Here is a 19,130-nt window from a genome sequence, read left to right on the forward strand (position 1 = left end):
TTCACATACTAGCCCTGCTCATGACACTGGGACCATCTTCACACACTAGCCCTGCTCATGGCAATGGACCATCTTCACACACTAGCTCTGCTCATGACAATGGACCATCTTCACACACTAGCCCTGCTCATGACAATGGACCATCTTCACACACTAGCCCTGCTCATGACAATGGACCATCTTCACACAATAACTCTGATCACAACAATGGACCATCTTCATACACTAGCCCTGCTCATGACAATGGACCATCTTAACACACTAGCCCTGCTCATGACAATGGACCATCTTCACACACTAACCCTGCTCATGACAATGGACCATCTTCACACACTAGTCCTGCTCATGACAATGGACCATCTTCACACACTAGCTTTGATCATGACAATGGACCATTTTACAGACTAGCCCTGCTCATGACAATGGACTGCCTTCATGAACCAGCCATGCTCCTGAAAGTAGGTGATAGGTTTTCTTTTAGAGATTAAAGTCGGGCCCAGTGGTACAGGCTGTGATCCCATGATGTTACTGAGGAGGCTGAAGCAGGAGGATTTCAAGTTCAAGACCTGCTGTTGCTACACAATGCCAGCTTTGGCAACTTAATGAAACCTTGCCTCAAAATGAAAAAGGCAAAGAGATCTGGGGATATATCTCAGTGATAGGGCACTTGCCTGGCATCCAAGAGGCCCTAGGTTCAGTATTCAGGACTGTGAAAACTTAAATACTAGGCTATCTCAGGCCTTTATTAAATGACAGTATAGCTAAAGATAAAACCATGTTATGTTTATGAGCAGTCTTTTACTCGATTAACTAAACCTGCTTCAATAAATCCAGTCTTCTATGAAGCCCATTTTAAATCCTTTGTCATAATGAAATAAATAACACTGTACAGAGAATACACAAATATTTTAATTTATTATGTACTTTGATTTAAAAAATATCTCATGTTCCTCTCTCAAAAATTTTTGCAGTTTATGATCTTTAGACAAAGTGCATCACTGCACTGTCTGGAAACCAGTTACATGCTCATACTTAATAATGTCATAGGCCAGAATATGACCTACAAAACCCAGATATGACCATGGAAGCAATGACACTTATTTCCTTCTTTACTCAATTGGCAAACCCAAGCGAGCTGTCATTTTCTGGGTAAATCACCTTGGGAGCCAGGATCTTTATTAAGACATTTTCCCCCAAGCCCGTTTAAAACATTTGAATTGCATTACCCTTCACAGCAAGTCTGTAATCACTGACACGCTTTGTTATAATTGACGTTGGTAAAAGAGCAATTTCCAGGCAGCCAAACAAGCCCCCGGCTTCTGGCTAAGCAGAATTTCCACCCATCTCTCCTCTTGGAGATGTTCTCTGTCCTTTCTTGTGATCTGCGCTGAGCTCTTGTCCCAGGATGTGGACCACTCACAGGAGAGACATTTATGGAGGGGTAGTCTAACTGTGGTGAAGGCAATGTTTAAGGGGGGTGGGCGGGGCTGGCTTCTTTGGGAGCTTGGATCTGAAAGTCCAGGGGACCGCTGGCTCTTTCTGAGAAAGCAGGGCTTGAGCACCGTGTAGCTCTTGCTACCCACACCCACCTGAAGAAGTTTTGGAACTATTGAGTGGAGCCAGGGATGACTGAACTCCCTTCAGTCAACACCACAGGCACTGGGGACCTGGCTATTCTCTCCTCAGCCTTGTGGCACCATCATCATCTGTTGACTTCATCTCATGATGTTGACTTTATCCGATGATGCTCTGGAGGCTGAGCCTGCACTCTGGCCATGTTTTGTTCTTCAGCAGCCATGTCTTCACACATGAGGTTTGGATGTGAAATGTCCCCCAGCAGCTCACGGGTTTGTGTTTTGAACACTTGTTCCCTAGCTGGTCAACGTTACGGAACCTTTAGGAGACGATGCCTTGAAGGAGAAAGTATGTCACTGGGGTGGGCTTTTAGGTTTTACACGGCTGCCCCACATCCTTTTCACTCACTGCTTTAGGCTGCAGATACAATGTGACAAGTAGTTTCATGCTTCTGTTACTGTGCCTTCCCCACCATGATGACTGTATCCGTCCTGGAACTGTAGGCAAAATACACCTTTTCTCCCTTAAATTGCCTTTGTTGGGGTGGTTTATCACAACAACATGAATAAAACTAATACAATGTACTTGCTGCCTGACTGCGGTGGTCCATGCCTGGACCACCATCCCCAACCCCTGGTTACAAACAAGGTCCTTCTGTGAGAAGGAGGTGTGGAGGTCCCCCATCTTATGCTATCCTCTAGTTCCTAGTCTGACTCTCCATGGAGACACACAAGGTGTGGCTCAGTTCCACTACAGGTTCTCGTCCATGGGTCTGCTCGGCAGCAGATTCTTGGATGGATCTTTTAGGAAGCAATGTTCCATCATCATTGTAGATGCTTCTTAAAATGCAGACATTCACTGGAACATTTAGAAACATAAATAAATAACAGTTATCCTGGGGTCTCAGCAGTTTGTTTTATAGCCATTGCTCATCTGTAAATTTATTGTTATATACAAAGTTGAAGATTCTGGTGGACATTTACTATACTATAAACTTTTAGGGCAAACAAAAATGTAAGGGGGGAAAATACTAACTCAAGAGACAGGTTAATCACTTGCTTTTCTCTCTTCTTTGTTTCTCTCTCTGTGTCTCTCTGTCTCTGTCTCTCCCCCTCTCTTTCTCGTGTGTGTGTGTGTGTGTGTGTGTGTGTGTGTGTGTGTGTGTGTGTAAATGTTCTTGTGGATGCATGTATGTGTGTCTGTGGAGGCCAGAAGTCAACACTGGGTATCTTTCTCAGTAGTTCTCCATCTGCTTTTTGTTTGTTTGTTTTTGTTTTTTGAGACTGAACCTGGAGCTTCATTTTGCCAGTCCCTGGGGTGAGCCTAATTCTGCTCCCACCAGCCAGCACTGCGGTTACAAATGTGTGCTCCTGCATCTGGCTTTTATGCAGGTACTGGGATCTGAACACAGGTCCACAAGCTTGTGTGACAGGCTCCTCACTTGCCTTTTTTTGATGCGACACTGTAACAAGGCAGAATGTTGATCATTAAAGGTGCTAGTTTGGGCCAGTACCATGTTCAGAGAGCCTTTTGTCTGTTCATGAATGAGGTGATCCTACCTGACAAAACTTACCATCATGGTGTCTCTGGGATAGCATCTACCTGGTAAACTTGTACACAAATTTGAGTAAGATATCCACAGAAAGAGCTTCCTCAGTATCCAGCACACATAGGATGCTCTACAAAGCTGAGCCACTCTTGTTTCTGAGACATGTACTGTTCTTCCTAGTGACCTATCTGTGAACATCAAGCTTCTGTGGGTGGCTCCCATGTGATTGGCACATTCTTCTATAGGATAGCTCCACTTTTCAAACACATTTCCATTGCAAGTTCACCTGGATGGCCTCTGTCATATGCCCGAAGTCTCTATTCCTCTAGTTGTTTTTGTTTATATAACCAAGCAGGAGATCCATTGTCACATCCAACTAGAGGTGGTAGCCTGTCCCTCATCCTCACTAGGGCCCCCTGCCAGCTCTAAGATAGAGAACAAGGATACTGATTGATTGCAAACCAAAGCTTGGGGCTATGTCTAATGTGCCTTGGTGAATGAAGTTCAATGTCATTGTTTATGGATAATTTCTTGGGGTGGGGGATTAAAGTTGTCAGATTTAGGAAGAACGGAACCTAATTGAAGAGGCACACATCAGAGGCCAGGCAGGGGCAGTAGAGCCTGGAGTAAACAGACCAGAGAGGCTGGTAAGCCTGTCCAGGGTCAGATAATGCTCAGTCAGGGACTGTAACTTAAGCCAGTATAGCAAGACTTGAGGGTCTGGGTCCTTCTCTTTAGTGCCTATGCACCTCCTCCTTCCCATGTAAAATTTCAGCATAGTTACTTACCCACACACTCTGGCCAAAGAGACCCCACAGCTACCAGGCAGGCAAGGGAGCTTGGGGTGCTGTTTTAGTGCCAATGGGAGGGAGGGATGGCTCTGAGGGGAGGAGGCCATGAACTCCAAGATGAAATAGCCATGCCCTGAGGAGTGGAGCTCTTGTTTCTAATGAATGTGGAAAGTACAGCTCATCGTGGCTCTTGGTATTACAGATTGTGATGATTGAATACATTTGACCTGTTTCAGGATTCATCACTGGTCTCCAATATGCTCCAGGCAATGTTCCCTCATGGTTGATTGTCTCCAAGCAAGCCCTTATCTGTCCCTTCGTCACTCATTTTTACAGCATGGACAGTCATTCTGACCTGGACACTGAGCATCCATCCTACCCTTCCGTGGGACTAAGCACAGGAAAATGCAGCAAACGGGGAGGCATGTGCCCAGGAGAGGATCAGAATTGAACAAAGCCTTCCATGGAGGACAAGGGGCCAGTCTTTAGCCCAGGAGCACCAGAAGAGGGACCCAGGGATGACAGACCTCTGGCTGGGGTGTTGGATAACAGATAGTGATAATTTCAGGCATGGAACACATGCCAAGCTCTGTGTGGGCTAATGGGAGTGTGGGGAAGGAGGGGGAGTAAGAATGGCACATTTTAATAGAGCTTGAAGCTTATTGGGAAACATAACATCTCTCTCTCTCTCTCTCTCTCTCTCTCTCTCTCTCTCTCTCTCTCACACACACACACACACACACACACACACACACACATACACACCACGCATAAGACTCATGAACAGGTGTATAGCTGAAAAGCACAAGGTGGCCCCACCTGAGCCTGAGATTCTCAGGAGGCAGATGGATAAGAGAGAGACAGATGTTCCCTGGGGAGTGGAATGTAAAAAGCCCCAAGACACAAAGATGCCGATCTCCTCTGAAGAGGTGGATCTGGATATGGCCATGGTCATGTGGTCACGTAGCAATCAGGAAGGCTATAAAGATAATGTAAAAGCAGGTAGGGGCTGGGCCACCCAGGACACTAGTGCCTAAGGTTGTGTGTGTGTGGATTTTATCCTTGGGGCAGCAGAAATTTATGTGAAGTTTCATGCAGAACACATGGAACTTGTCTTTTTGGAGAGTAGTTTTGGTGTCTGTAGAGGCTGAAGGGGAGGCAGGATGACCCAGTGGGAGACAATGAAAGTGTGCAATCCTAGTGGTATAGACACGTGCCAGAGACATGGAGGTGCAGGGCAGTGGGAAGGGTGGTCAGAGTGTGCAGGGTCGATGAGGAAGAAGAAGACATTATGGGTGAGGTGGTGACACATTTTTGAGACCCTACCTCACAGGGCGCGACATGTTCTTTGTGGTCACTCATTGTCCCTGGTGCTCTGAGCAGCCAAAGGAAGGTACTCCAACAACATGTGACGATGTCAGCTGAGCAGCACATTATGGAGGAAGATGGTTTGGAAGGCTGCCTTGGACACTTCAGTTGTATATCTCCAGGGCGTTTCAAAGGAGATCTATGAGAAGCTGTACAGAACTCAGAAGAGACGTGAAAATGGAAGGCTGAGGCTGTTGCACATGTGGACAGAGTCCAAGGCACAAGAAGATGTAGTCACCCTGGGAGAGGGGCAGTGTGAGCAGAAAGGAGCTGGGGCCACTCTCTCTAGAACCTCACCTTTGGCGTCCAGGAAGAAAGGACGGTTGAGGTTAGCAGAAAAGGGGGAGTAAGATGGCAAACAAAGTGTAGAAGGCTCCCTGAGGAGGCATGGAGAGACACCAGGCATCGGCAGTGCAGGAGCCAAGACCTCAAGGGCAGAGGGAGGGGTCAGTACTGCTCCTGGTACTGTGGCGGAGGCCTGCACTAGAGGGTGACTGAGGGAGATGGGAAACTGTAGCATCCAAACAAACTACCAAGGAAGACGCCAGGTGAGGTTGTGCTCAACCATAAAGGCTTTGCATGTGGCCCCAGTCCTGGTGCACTGAGCTTACCAATGGCACACGGAGCTCATGGCCCATCCTTCTGTGTGTTTTCCCATTTGCAAAATGAGCAGCTAGACTAATAAGATCACTCCTTCCACCTAACATCTGCATAACTTTGTTTTTGTGTCTGTAAATCTAAGAAAGAAGCACAGAGGTCTCACTTGGTTTCTTTCATTCCCCCTGCTTTTGTGAAATGGGTAGCCAAGGTTTTGGGTGCCTGAAATCCATACACAGAAGCTGTGCATTGGTACTTTACTCCTGGATGACTTGAGTTCTCTTCATTGCCTATCTATTGGGCCAGACAGATGAGATCAGAAGACAAGTAAACAAGCCAGCTCCTTACCTCCATGCTTCCAAGGTATGCACGGAAGTCACAGGATGAATTCCTGCAGCTTCTGTAGAGGCAGGAGAGGGAAGCAGGAGGATGTGCCAGTCTACTTGGGATGGAGCTTTTGCAACAGACAACTGCTCCATAGATACAAATGATACCTAAGCTTCCATGACAAGCTAGGAAAGACAGCCTGAGGTTAAGCCCATCTCTGACTCTCGGTCCCCAGCTCTGCTCATTGGAAATGGTCAACAAGAGATGATTAGTGAGAGTCAAGACCGGAAACGCAGACCTGCCATCCTGGCTACCCAGGAAGCTGAGGCATGAAGATTGCAAGTTTAATGTCAGTCAGGCTGCAGAGTGAGTTTAAGGAGAGCCTTGCTGATTGAGTGAGACCTTGTCTGAAAACACAAAAAGTAAAAAGAGGACTGGGGATTTAACTCTGTGGGCAGGGCACTCGCCAAGCCTGTGTGAGGCCCTGGGTTTAGTCCCCACTACTGCGATAGACAGATAGATGACAGCTGGCCACTGAGAGAAGGGAAGGAAGGCTTCCAGCACAGAGCCACAGAGAGTATAGAACTAACAACATCTGACTCCCAGATCTGCAAAGAGTGCAAAGCTCGACACGTGTCAGGGAAAACACAGAAATGAATTTTGTGAGTGCTTAATCTGGGAGTTATTAGCTGTGTAGTCAACTGAAATTGGTTTTATATACTGAGCATGATGGAGTTAGCTTTCCAAACAGTATGGCATTTCCCTGCTCACGTCAAATCTGTCTCCTAAGTCTCCTCCTCTAGGAGTGTCGTTCCTAGGGAGCTGCTCTGTCCCGTGCACCAGAGCCTGCTGTTCTGGGAAGTGTCCCATAGCTTTTATTCCTATCAGTAGGTTTTGCATGCAATTTTTTTTCAGTAGAAAGTAAAAGAAAAATGGGCAGAGAGGTTGGATGAAGACACATTATCAGGTGTCTGGGAGCATGGATTAGGCCAGCTCTGGAGCCTCAGTTTGCTAAGCTTGCTCCAGTTCCCATTCTGTTAATAGAACCAGAGCTGATCACTACATGCTTACAAAGTCTCTGGGAAAAAACCAGTCTGGGGGTATCCTCCAGGGCCTGAGCCCACACAGCATGTGATCTGGCAGGCTCCAGGACTCTCAAGCACAGGAAGGTGTGCCTGAGGTCTGGGGCTTCTGCCTAGGAAGAGAGAAAGGTGAGGTGTGTCTTTACAGCAGTGTTGATCCTTGCAAACCTCACAGAGCCTGAGCTGAGTCTTGGCCCCACACGGGGCTGAAGACCAGCAGAAACTGATGCCTTCACCACACTGCAGAGCAAGCCTGACCTTGTCAGAGAACACTCCCTAAATACCAGAGCTTTCTGCTTTCTGGGACTCAGCTCTCCTTCCTCAGGGACCCCAGCCTGCTCCCCCAAATTATCCAGAGCAGAGTTCCATAGCATAAGACTTCCAGAAGCCATGAACTTTTCAAGGGAAGAGTCCCCAGAGCCTCACAGAATTGGAGGACAACACCATAGGGTCCTAACACCTGAAACACTGTGCCTGCAACTTACATGGCACCTAGAGACCAGGGTGGGTGGCTGTGGACCTCATGGTACCGAGAGACTACGGTGGCTTCAGACTCACATGACGCCCAGAGATCTTGGTGGCTGCAGACCCACATACTGCCCAGGAACCATGATGGCTATAGCCATATGGCAAGGAAACATAGTAACTACAGACCCTTGTGGTGCCCAGTGACCATGAAGCCTCTAGACCCACATACACCCTGGAACTATGATGGCCTCAGGCCCACATGGTGCCCAGAGTCTGTGCAGATTTGGATTTTTTTGCTCTTAGATGTTGGTATCTAGTTGACCTTTGGAGCCCTGATCATGGAATTCCTGGCCAGGGCTCTTCCCATCCATGAGATGAGAACAATCCCTGGGCATTGGGGCCCCAGCCTGATGAGTCTGAGAAGTGATTGTCAGGAGGTAGTGGACCAGAGAGGCTAGCTGAGTCTGCTGGTGCAGCTTTCTGCCAGCTGCTCCGGCTGTGTCTCTCCCAGTGCCCCAGGCTGACAAGGCAGCATGCACACTGTCCACTGTGCCTGTGGGGGAGGCACATCTTTGGTGCTGTTTGTATTCTGTTGCCTCAACATTTTCTGAAACTGCTGACCAAATGGGATGTTAAGGGCAAGTCCATTAGTTTGAGTTGCTATGTCTTTTCTCTTTTCTTCCTCAGCTGCCTCCCGCCTGCATGAGAAGGACGCACTCACTGGTTGGACACTCACTCTCCTCATCTATGGAGCTGCTCAGACCTGGGATGCTGGGTCCTGAGCTCCGTGGGCTCTGAGCTCTGCCCTGGAGTGGAGTTGCTGCAGCCCTTGGGGCTCTTGACGCATGAGGCCTGGCAGGTGCTGTCTGGTGGCAGTTCATAGTTCAGGAAACAGTCGCTTCAGGTTATAAGAATCCAGCAAGACACAGGAGACACACCAATGCTCTGAGTAACAACCGACCATGAAGTTCTTCCAGTGACTGAGGTGGCATGCTCCTTTTTGATCGGGGGCCTGTAGGTCCAAGAAAGAAGGAAAACAGGTGACCTCCAGACAGAGCTGGCTCCTATGTGCTCATGTCTCTGATGGATATAGAAGCTCAGATGTTCCTGGGATTCAGTCACAGCTAAGGTGATCTGAGATGTTTAACAGCTCACCAAGCCCTGGGGATGAATAACATTTTTTCAGCTTCGTCTCCACAATATTCTAGGTGGAGTTCTGAAGCAAGGACCTTCAGACAGATCACTCACCCATCTGTATGCTGAACCAAGAGCCTGTGAGACCAAAGCTGAGACTCTAGGGGGAAGCTGTACAGGACTGTGCACAGCCCTGGTAGCATCAGAGCATGGCAGTCCCCCAGTGGAACCCTGTGTGGCAGAGTAGCTTGTGTGGTCTCCCTGGTCCAGAAGGATCTCCAGAGCTAGATTTCACCACATTGAGTCTCAGCTGTGTTCTTGGGGGGTGGTGAGCAGCCACCCCAAATATAGGTCACAGAGTATGGGGGTCAGAGCTAGGAGGGAGAGCTGGTCCTTGCCTTCTTTAGAAAGTTCTTCAACAACACAATCCAGGAAGTGCATATTGCTTGGCCTAACTTCCAATCACCATACCCTAAACTTTTGCTGGGTTAGATCAGGGTTTCGAGCTGGAATTCATTCCAGCTGTTCACAAGAGACAGAGAGGGATAAAACGCATGTCTGTGCTTCATCTCCATAAATGGCATTGTTTCACCACCCTCTTGTCTGGGCCTTCAACAAAATAAGGAACAAAGCCCTGGTTGATACACTAGCACAGGTCTGTGGTGTTAACTTTGCCATCAGGGCTGACTGCTGACAAGCCACCACCCATTATGAATACAGGGGTGGGAAGCCACAGAGCGGTGTGCCCACCACCCACAGTCCCTGCTGCATAGAGACTGCACAGGTAAGAGCTTCAACAGCTCAGAGAACCATGTGGCATGTGTGAACCCAAATCCCAGCTGCTGCTCCCCAACCCTACCCCACGCCTGGGGGCCAGTCTGTTCCTGGCCTTAGCCCGACTGCTGCTCAGCATGTCTGATATTTTTGATTCTCAAAGCAAGATTTGTCTTGCTTCTGAGTCCTGATTGTCTTCCCTTCCCTCTCCTTTTCATAGTTCATGTATATTGCTGTTTGGGGAGCAGAGGGGATTCAACAATGTACTTCGACTTGACCAAAATTAAGGTCATGTGATCCATGCTGCTAACTGGACCGAGTGATTCCTGTGTCTAGAGATTAATCTTTGTTGTGATGTGAGGACAAAGCTAAGCCATTCAAAACCAACTTTGGTGTATTTGACTCTGAGATGAGCAGCCCACAGCACGTTGGGGACACGGCTCCAAGCTATGCTTGGAAGAGGCAGGACACGGTTACTGTTTGTTTACGGACCCCTGAGAACCTTCAGGACTTAAGTTCTGTTTCTGTAGTCATCTGGAAAGAGCACCCAGGAGAGCTGTACTGTTTAGAATAATTATCCCTGTGCCTGACTGCTTGGTTCACTAGCATGGGGAGCGGAGGAATGCTTGGCCGATGAATTACAAAATCTTCCATTTTGCAAGACACCGTCAGACAGGGACTCTGAATGGTCCTATCCAACCATGGCTTTAAATTTCTTTTCTGACAATTTTATCTCCCAAGGAGTGGGACGATTGAAGAGAATAGCCCACTGGGTAAGAGAGAATTGGTATAAAACGGCTGTGCCTGGAGGACTGGGAGAAGCCATCCTGTTCTGAGTATGTGGTTGTTAGAATCCATTAGATACTACACTGATAAAGGAGATGATTTTTGCTATCCTTGTAGACAGGCACCTAGCATAATTGTCATCAGAGAGGCTTCATCCAGCAGCTGATGGGAGCAGACACAGAGACCCACTGCCAAACATTAGGCGGAGCTTGGGGAATCCTGTGGAAGGGGGGGTGTTGGGGAGGATTGTAGGAGCTAGAGGGGCCAAGGACACCAGAAGAATATGGCCACAGAATCAGCTAAGCAGGGCTCCTAGGGGCTCCCAGAGACTGAACTGACAATCAGGGAGTCTTTATGGGTCTGACCAAGGTCCTCTGCACATAGGTTATGGTTATATAGCTTGGTGTTCTTGTGGGACTCCTAATAGTGGAGCCAGGGCTGTCTCTGACTCTTTTGCCTGTTTGGGGGACTCTATTCCTTCTGCTGGGTTGCCTTGTCTAGTCTTAATATGAGGGTTTGTGCCTAGTCTTATTGTAACTTGTTATGCCATGTTTGGTTGATATCCCTTGGAGGCCTGCTCTTTTCTTAAAGGAAAAGAGGAGGAGTGGATCTGGGGGAAAGGCCAGGTGTGTGTACGGGGGGGGGGGCACTAGGAGGAGAAGAGTGAGAGGAATCTGTGGTTGGGATGTAATATATGAGACAAGAAAAAATAAAGAAAAAAAAAAACCAAACCAAACCAAACCAACCAAACAAAAATAAACCGCTCTGGGGAAAGGCAGGAAGGCCCATTCCCATACTGAGAATGCTGAAGGAGGGAGGCATGGGAGAAGGGAGGGGTGCACTGGGAAGTCTCAGTAAGATGCAGTGCCACTGTGTCATCGTAAATTAATCTAAAGGGAGAAGGTGAAGAGGGACTGAGAAGCCAAGCTCTTTCTGCTGAGGTCAGCTTTGAAGAGTCAGCAGACGGTGCAGGAGATTTAAACGACTAAAGATTGTCAGTGTTAGGTCTCAAACCCGGACAAAGGACTAACTGAGGTGCCTATTGGCATGTCAAAGTGGACTTTGTCCCTGTCTGTCATGGGGTCCTCCTTGCTGGCATACCCTGCCCCCCACTTACCCTGAACTTTCCAGCCCAGCTGTTCTTCCCTATATAATCCAGACGTTTTGATTACTTCAGTCTTCTACCCTTTTGGCCTCTTGGCCTCTTGGTCTCCTGGCTTTCCCCTCTCCCCTCTCTCCTTTCCTCACATGACCTAGCTCAGGGTTATATCCACTCTGGACTCACCCAGATGTCTCTGTTTCTGGCTGTGCTTGATCTCATAGCTACATTAAACTTTCTTCTCTACCATACCTAGGAGCAGTCATGGCCTCCTTGTTTTCATTTAGTGAGCTTCGTGCATTCCGGACAAGTGTTGAAGGAATGGGGTTCTTTATAGGCAAAGCCTAGAAAAAAAAACATTAAGAGTAAAAACTTTATTCTGGATATTTCCATAGAAGGGGAGGTCCAGGACCCTCCAAGACCCTCTTGAAGCCTTGGTGAGATGCTGATATAGGAAAAGTTGGCTTGATCCATACTACTTTCTGATCTCCACCAGACGGCACAGTCTGTGATAGGAAGGGGAGGCCTCCCTGCTGATGGAAGTGGAGCCCAATACACAGGAAATGAGGGTAATGGTCAGGGTCACTCAGACAAGCTGCAGGGACCGCCAGGGTCAGAAGCTGCCATGAAGGCTCTGGAAGCAGATGTGGTTTATGATGCCTTTTCTTTATCCACCCAAGCATCCCGAGCTCTTTGGAGCCTTTCTCCTTCAGGCATGCTCAGTTCTGAGCGTGACCACTGGAGGTCTCGCCCTCTGCAGTACAGGGGTGGCTGCTGATGCTGCGAAGACCCTCCCATTCAGAGAAACACCCTTGCCTACTTTCTTTCCTCTGAAAGAAGCCCGAGGCTTGTGGATCAGGGCAGCCACATCACAAAGGCTCACATGGCACTTTCAGTCAGCCTAAACTCTAGGAACGTTTTCCCTGCCAGGGTACTTTCTTTTCACTTACAGATAATGATAGGGTCATTGACTGACTGGGTATCTCATGTTGCCATGGTTGATTTAAATACCATCCACAGCTTGGAAAGGGCTAGTCTGAGGCTCCTTATGTGTGGTCTGGGTTCCCGCTTGCCCATGTGGCATTGTATGGGGAGGTCATCATGGGAGTCACTTTCTGCAAGAGGAAATAGGGTGCTTGACTGTGTGGACACTAGCCATCACAGAATCCCATTGCTCAGAGAAGGAAGATGTCCTGGGTTGTGGGAAGGACTTCAGTACACTGGGCAGCCGAGGAAAGAGCTGCACGTCCATCAGGGTCTTGTTGGCATTCATCAAAGCCGCCTATGTCCTTGGCTCAGCAGACAGACAACAGGGCTGTTTGAGTTTGTTATGAGTCAGGCTAAGTTACTATTGATGTGCCCAGGGAGGTGAAGTAGGCAGCATCTTACTGGCTCTGAACTTTGGGGACTCTGAATGGGTCTTTGTTGTCTGTGGTGGTTTGAAGGAGAATCCGTAAGCTTATGGATTTGAACACTTCTTTCCCAGTAGGCGTTGTTGTTTGGGGAGGAGGTCCAGCCTTGCTGGAGGAAGTTCATCACTGGGGGTGACCTTTGAGAATTCATAGCCTTGCCCAGCTTCCAGTTTTCTCTCCCTGCCTGTGAGCATTCAGCCTCCTGTTCTGGCTGCCATGACTTCTTTCCATGATGGACTCTTATCCCTCTAGGACTGCATGTTCAAATAAACTCTTCCTTCTCTAAGTTTCCTGGGTCAAGGTATTATATTATAGCAACAGAATAGTAACTAATACAGTGTTCTTAGCCCCAGAGTCTCTATGTCATGCAATGGTATTGCCATCTGTGGCCACAAAGAGCCTCTGTTGTACCTGGCACTTTTCCAGATGGGCCTCTCAAGCCACTGCATGAATGCACTCAGTGCTACTTATTCCATAGAGCACTGTTCACTACAAAGTCTACTTAGGCCATGCCATATGGGGGATGGCCACATGGGAGCCACAGGCAATGCACAGGAAAGTGCTGAGTAAAGAGTGGGTCGTATTTGCAGGACACAGGGAGCTGTGTATGTGCCTGGCAGAGAGCTGTCATTTTCCTGCAGTCACCTTGAATCCTCTGGGCACTGAGCACTCAGTTAGGGAGGTAGAGGCTGGAAGGTGGCAGGCACTCAGGTGCTGAGAGGGGATCTCCACGCAGGAGTAGATTGTGCCCATGCAGATGCTGGGCAGTGAGAGAGGGGCTGGGACTCACCAGAGGACAGGTCCTTAAACTGTCTAAGGAGCCTCTGCTCACAGATGTATTCATGGAGCAGGAAAATGCAAGACATTTAGAGTGGTATGGCTGGGCCAACAGACTGTAAATTGCCCCACAGTGCTGATGGGGGCATGATCTTCTCACTCATGTTACAAGCAGAGGCTTCCACCATAGCCGTTCATGCAGCAGAGCTGAGCATACAGGGTTTATTCTTGAACTAGCCCTGACTCTCCCCTCCTCTGCAGCCAGCCAAGCCCCGTGAATGCCTCCCTTAAACATCTCTCACCCAGCTTCTGGTTTCTCTTCCTTATTATTCCCATTGTCTCTCCAAGATTACTCCAAATCCTAGAGGTCTCTTTGAACTCTCCTCCATTTTGATTTCTTCAAGCCTGTGTCTTCTTTCTCTGACCAGGGTGCTCCAGCTTCCAGGGTCCCAGCAACAAGGTCACCACAGATACTCCAAGCACCATGCTCCCTGTGCAACTTGAGCAAAACTGCCCACAAATACTTGCCTGTATATGTATGACACACATACATAGGTCACCCACACAAACACGCACATGCACATGCTAAAACTGTCTGGAATTCCAAGAAACACATTCATTTCTTTTCAGTCTTGACAAGGCAAAAATTTAAAATATAGGTGCTTCCTGAAGGCCTGTGCTCACAGCTTCACAGCACAGACACTTTGACTCCTCCCAGAACCCCAAACCTGCTGCAGTAGTTTACGAGGTGTTGTTTTTATATTTCAAGCTCTGACTAGGACTGATGAGTGCACAGGTACCTTAAATGAAAAATAATTAAAGAGATAATTGAACTGCTTTAAAATCTTCACCTGAACGTGAACTCAATCGTTTTCAGTTCAGGAGGAAGGCAGACTCGACAGGGGATGAGACTTTCCTTTCGTTCCTTGGTGAACTTCTAGTGCAGGCAATTACTTCGGTTCTCGGTAATCTATTTCCTCTTAGTAACACATTAGTAGTCAAAAGTTGAAGGCTTTCAATTTGCAGTTTCACTTGAAAGTTAGGCACATGGGTTTTGTTCAGATGCAGCCTCTTTCCTAATTGCCACAATATACCTGCTGCCCAAGGCTGGCCATGCATTTAGGATTTAAAGAGAGATGGGTAGGCGAGGGAACAGGCAGAGGAGACAGAAAGTGACTTGGGCATCCTGTGTTCACTTGCAAGTGTTTCTGCTGTCCTGAGGGCTGAAGAATGGCTGGTGACTGCATGTTGGAAGTGGACACCCAGGGGTGTGTTACCTGCTTGTGCCATGTGCACTAGAGCAAATATATTCCTGCAGTCCAGAGTCTTGTGCTTAATGCAGAGTGATCTGTACAAGGAAGAAGGGGGCTGAGGATGCTTAAGAGAGGGTATAAAAGGAGGGGGCAGGAAACTGTCTGACCTGCTGGTGAGGAAGGAGGCACGTAGGAAGCCTACCTCACATCTGAAGGATGATTACTGAAGGCGTACACATCCCTCCTTGCAGCAGGGATGTCTGCAGAGAAGAGCACTTCATATGCTGGACACAGTCCCCACCTTGGCCCTGGCTCCTCTTAACACTAAAACAAGGAAGATGAGAAGTAGTCCTTATACTTGCTGTCTCACAAGTGTGTAGTGAGCTCTGTCTTTAGCAACTGTGGACTTCTGTCTATGAGCCCCAAAGCATGCAAGGTTTCTAGATGAAATAGAGCCTTTCACAGCTCTGAATCTCCAGGAGAAGGGGCAACGCTACTCTGGACCAGATTTAAGGTTGTATATGGAAACCAATGGTGGTCATCATTAACACATTAACACATAGTGGGAAACTGTACCAAGGCCAACCCTTTCAGCTGGTCTATAGATGATGCTTAGATCTCAGGCTAAGCCCACAGGTCAACAGCAGGGCCATCTGGCTTATGGACAGGCTCTCTTTTTCTGATCATCTAGACTCTGCTGAGGCCCCCTTGGCCAGCCTATCATAGCTGGTACTGGGTAGACTCCCCACAACTGTGTATGGCCTTCAGAGGTGCTAGCTGAGAATCAAGCTACAAACAGGTGAACACACACCCTAGTACCCCCTAGTATCAGCAAACACTGACCTTTGCTGAGAAGGCAAAGCTAGTGAAGTATTAGAGGAGACGATGGGGAGGGGCTTTGGCTCTGCTGGAGGGCCAGGGAAACCCCTCTGGGAAAGGTACAAAAGCCCAAAGCCAAACAGTTAACCATAGTTAGTGAAGGTCAGTGGGTGGGGAACGTTCAGGACAGAGGGACGTATAAGGAAGTGTTCAGCTGCTCAGCAGAGGATCTGCTGAGTGAAAGGCTGGGGTGGGGTCTGCAGAGGGGCCTGGGCTCTGCTGTCACTATCCTCAGACTGACTTGAACATGGCCCTGACCCTATCACTCTTATATTCCTATCATCTAGCTCAGTCTGGGTTCTCAGAAACCATAGCCTTCTGCCTCTTTGTTAGGGTTGCTACTTTGACAGCTGTCTTAGAGAATGAGGCAGGAAGGTGTAAACTGTGGTCCATCCTCTCTGCTCCTGCCAATGGGCTTATTGCTGATTCTTCTGCCATATCCTGAGGTGCCATGACAACTGCCTCCAGGAGTCCACTGTGGGACAGGAAGGAGTCAGCACGTCAGGAGCAACCTCCTGGCATGACCTGCACCCATAGTCTTCTGAAGACCTCACACATCTGAGTCCTTCATGAATGGGTACCAGGCATGTCTTGCAGCATCTCACATCCCAATATTAACAGAAAGGTTATCTGCCGAGGGGAAAGGCATGAGGCAAGCTGCTGGTGGATAGAGCATGGGAAAGATGAGATCAAGGGCACTAAAAATGCAAGGAGATCTTTAGACTACCCAAGGGTCCATGTCTATAACACACCCAGGAGAAGTTGACCACTTAAGTCCTACTATGTCATCTTTTCTGTCTGTCTCCTAAAATCCCCCCTAATTGCTGACCATGGCTTGACCCACTGGTATGGAGCAAATGCTTGTGTCTCCAAGTGTACATGCTGAAGCCCCAACACTCAGGTTGACAGTGTCAGGAGGGCAGCACCTTAGGCAGGCCATGAAGTGGTGAGAGTGAGGCCCTGGTGGATGAAGTCAGCACCTTTGTAAAAGAGTCAGCACCAAGGAAGATGAGCTCTGTGTCGTGTGAGGATCCTGGTGGAACAGTAGACACTGGCCCTGGATTTCCACCTCTACATTGTGAACAGCCCAGCTCTATTGTTTGAGTCCCCAGTTTGCAGCACGTTGTCACAGCTGTTTTAAGACAATGTCCTGGTGATTGGTGCCTGATTCCCACCTGTCCCTCAGCTCCTCCACAAAACCCTCCCTGACCCCAGTAGATGGCCTATTCACACCCTCTCTTTCCTGCCCCGCAGCCATATCACTGTTTCCACTCTGTTTCTACCAGAAGCTTTCCTTCTCAGCCTCTGTCCAGCTGTCCCTACCCATCCTGCAGGTATAGGATCAACAGGTCCTCCTGGAAAAAACTTCTTGAACCCTCACTATGCCAACCTGCCCCCATGCAGTAGGTTGAGACAAGGTCCAACCTTCTTGTCCAGCTGCCTGGTGACATATGGAGTCATTTTTCAGTTAGAGAAAATCATCTTCTCTTTGACACCTTTTGTTTGGTTCAGTGGGGGAAGTTCTTAGCCCTCAAAGTGCTTCACATCATTGTAGTAACTACACATGCTGTACGTGAAGCCAGGTGATCCAACAAGCGATACACAGGAGAGAGGCAGCAGAATGCCACTGGGTGTGGATCTGGACCACAGGACAGCCAACCAGGCTGCAGCTCCTCAGGAGTCATGATCTCTAATCACATCTGAAAATACAAAGGACCTCCTTTCATCACCTCCACTGCAGAAGCCATGAGGTCCTGCCTGTGGGAACTCTGACCCATCATAGATGCTTTACTATGTACATGTGGGAAAAAAATCTTTTGAACCTGGTAACTTGAGTATTGAGGTGCTGGGAATATTAAAACATATATGATACCAATTTAATCACATTACCTACTGGTTTGCAGCACATTTCAAAGAGATGTAAACCAGGGTAAAAGAGAGGAGGCCAGACCACATGCTGTTTGCCACCCAGAGGTTGAGAGCTCAGAAACAGTGATTCAGTAGGTCTCTACCTGTCTTGTCTCATCCAGTGGGATTGGGTCTGTCTTCTCCACCTCTGGAAACACTGAGCCAGGCAGAGCTCCATAGGACAATGAATCCTTAAAGACTCCAGGCTCTAGCCATGCCTCTGATCCACCTGCTGCCTGCCTCTGTTGGAGAAAATCCCACCTCAGGCTTCATCTCCCTGTTTTGGAATGTCCACTCCGTTGTTGCCATGCCTACCTTGTCTACCCATCCCAGGGTGGTAGACACTGGGCCTTTTCTGGAACATATGGAATGAGTCTATAACCATGACCCTTTCCCCAGGTGTCTTGGGAGATGATAAATCAGACTGTGCACCTGGGAAACCACATTTTCTGAATGCAGAGTAAAGTTGAGGTTATTCGACCCTTGAGTTTCTATCTCTTCCATGTGAGGGGCCAAGTCAATGTCTGGGAGTTGGGGGCTGTGGGACTTAATGAACCTGCCACTCACAGGCTACATTAGGGACATTGATGCTCAGGGACACCTGAACTTGTTGTGGATAAAGTGGCAGCATTTGAATTGAGTGCCAGCCTCTCCCTTGCTTACTTTGTATCTGGCAAGTTCTTTGAACTCTGAAAGTTCCCAGGAGCTCTGGGGGCGGGGGGCGGGGGAGAGTGATATTTGAAATCAAATGGAATCATGATGGAAATGCTGTGATGCGCATGGAGCAGCTCAGGGTGACCCCAGAGCGCTTGTTATCAGCTCCTCCCCTGATCCTCAAATGAACCCTCTGTGTGCCCTTTTTATCTCAATGGTTCACAGAGCTTGACAAAGCTTACCGCTGAGGAACCAACTGAATCCATCCTTGAGGCCCTATTTACAGCCCTGATACAATCTTGAAAATTACTGGAGCCGGGCATGGCTGGACAGGAGCGTGCTCTATTAGTACAGAAGACTGCTGCTTGCTTAGGGACGGGCTTCAGAGCACCTGAAATAAAGACACACAAGGTGTATTTCACCGAGGCACACTGAGCCCTGCAATCCTTTGGGTGAAGATAATGAGTTTCTGCAGAGAAAATGAGGGCCTGTCCCTGTGCTCCATTTTGTAGCCCCCCCCCCATCTTTCTTTTAACTGATATTATCCCAGAAATTACCAGAAGGCTAGGGAAAGAGACCCAAACTCTATCCATCCCTTGTCTGCCCTCCAGAGTCTCCCTTAAGTCTAGGCCACACACTCACCCTGGGTCCAGTACTGTCACATTCTTTATGAAAGGAGGAGCTATTTAGATAATAG

The sequence above is a fragment of the Peromyscus eremicus genome, chromosome 1 (genome assembly GCF_949786415.1).
Source record: "Peromyscus eremicus chromosome 1, PerEre_H2_v1, whole genome shotgun sequence".
Classification (NCBI taxonomy): Eukaryota; Metazoa; Chordata; class Mammalia; order Rodentia; family Cricetidae; genus Peromyscus; species Peromyscus eremicus.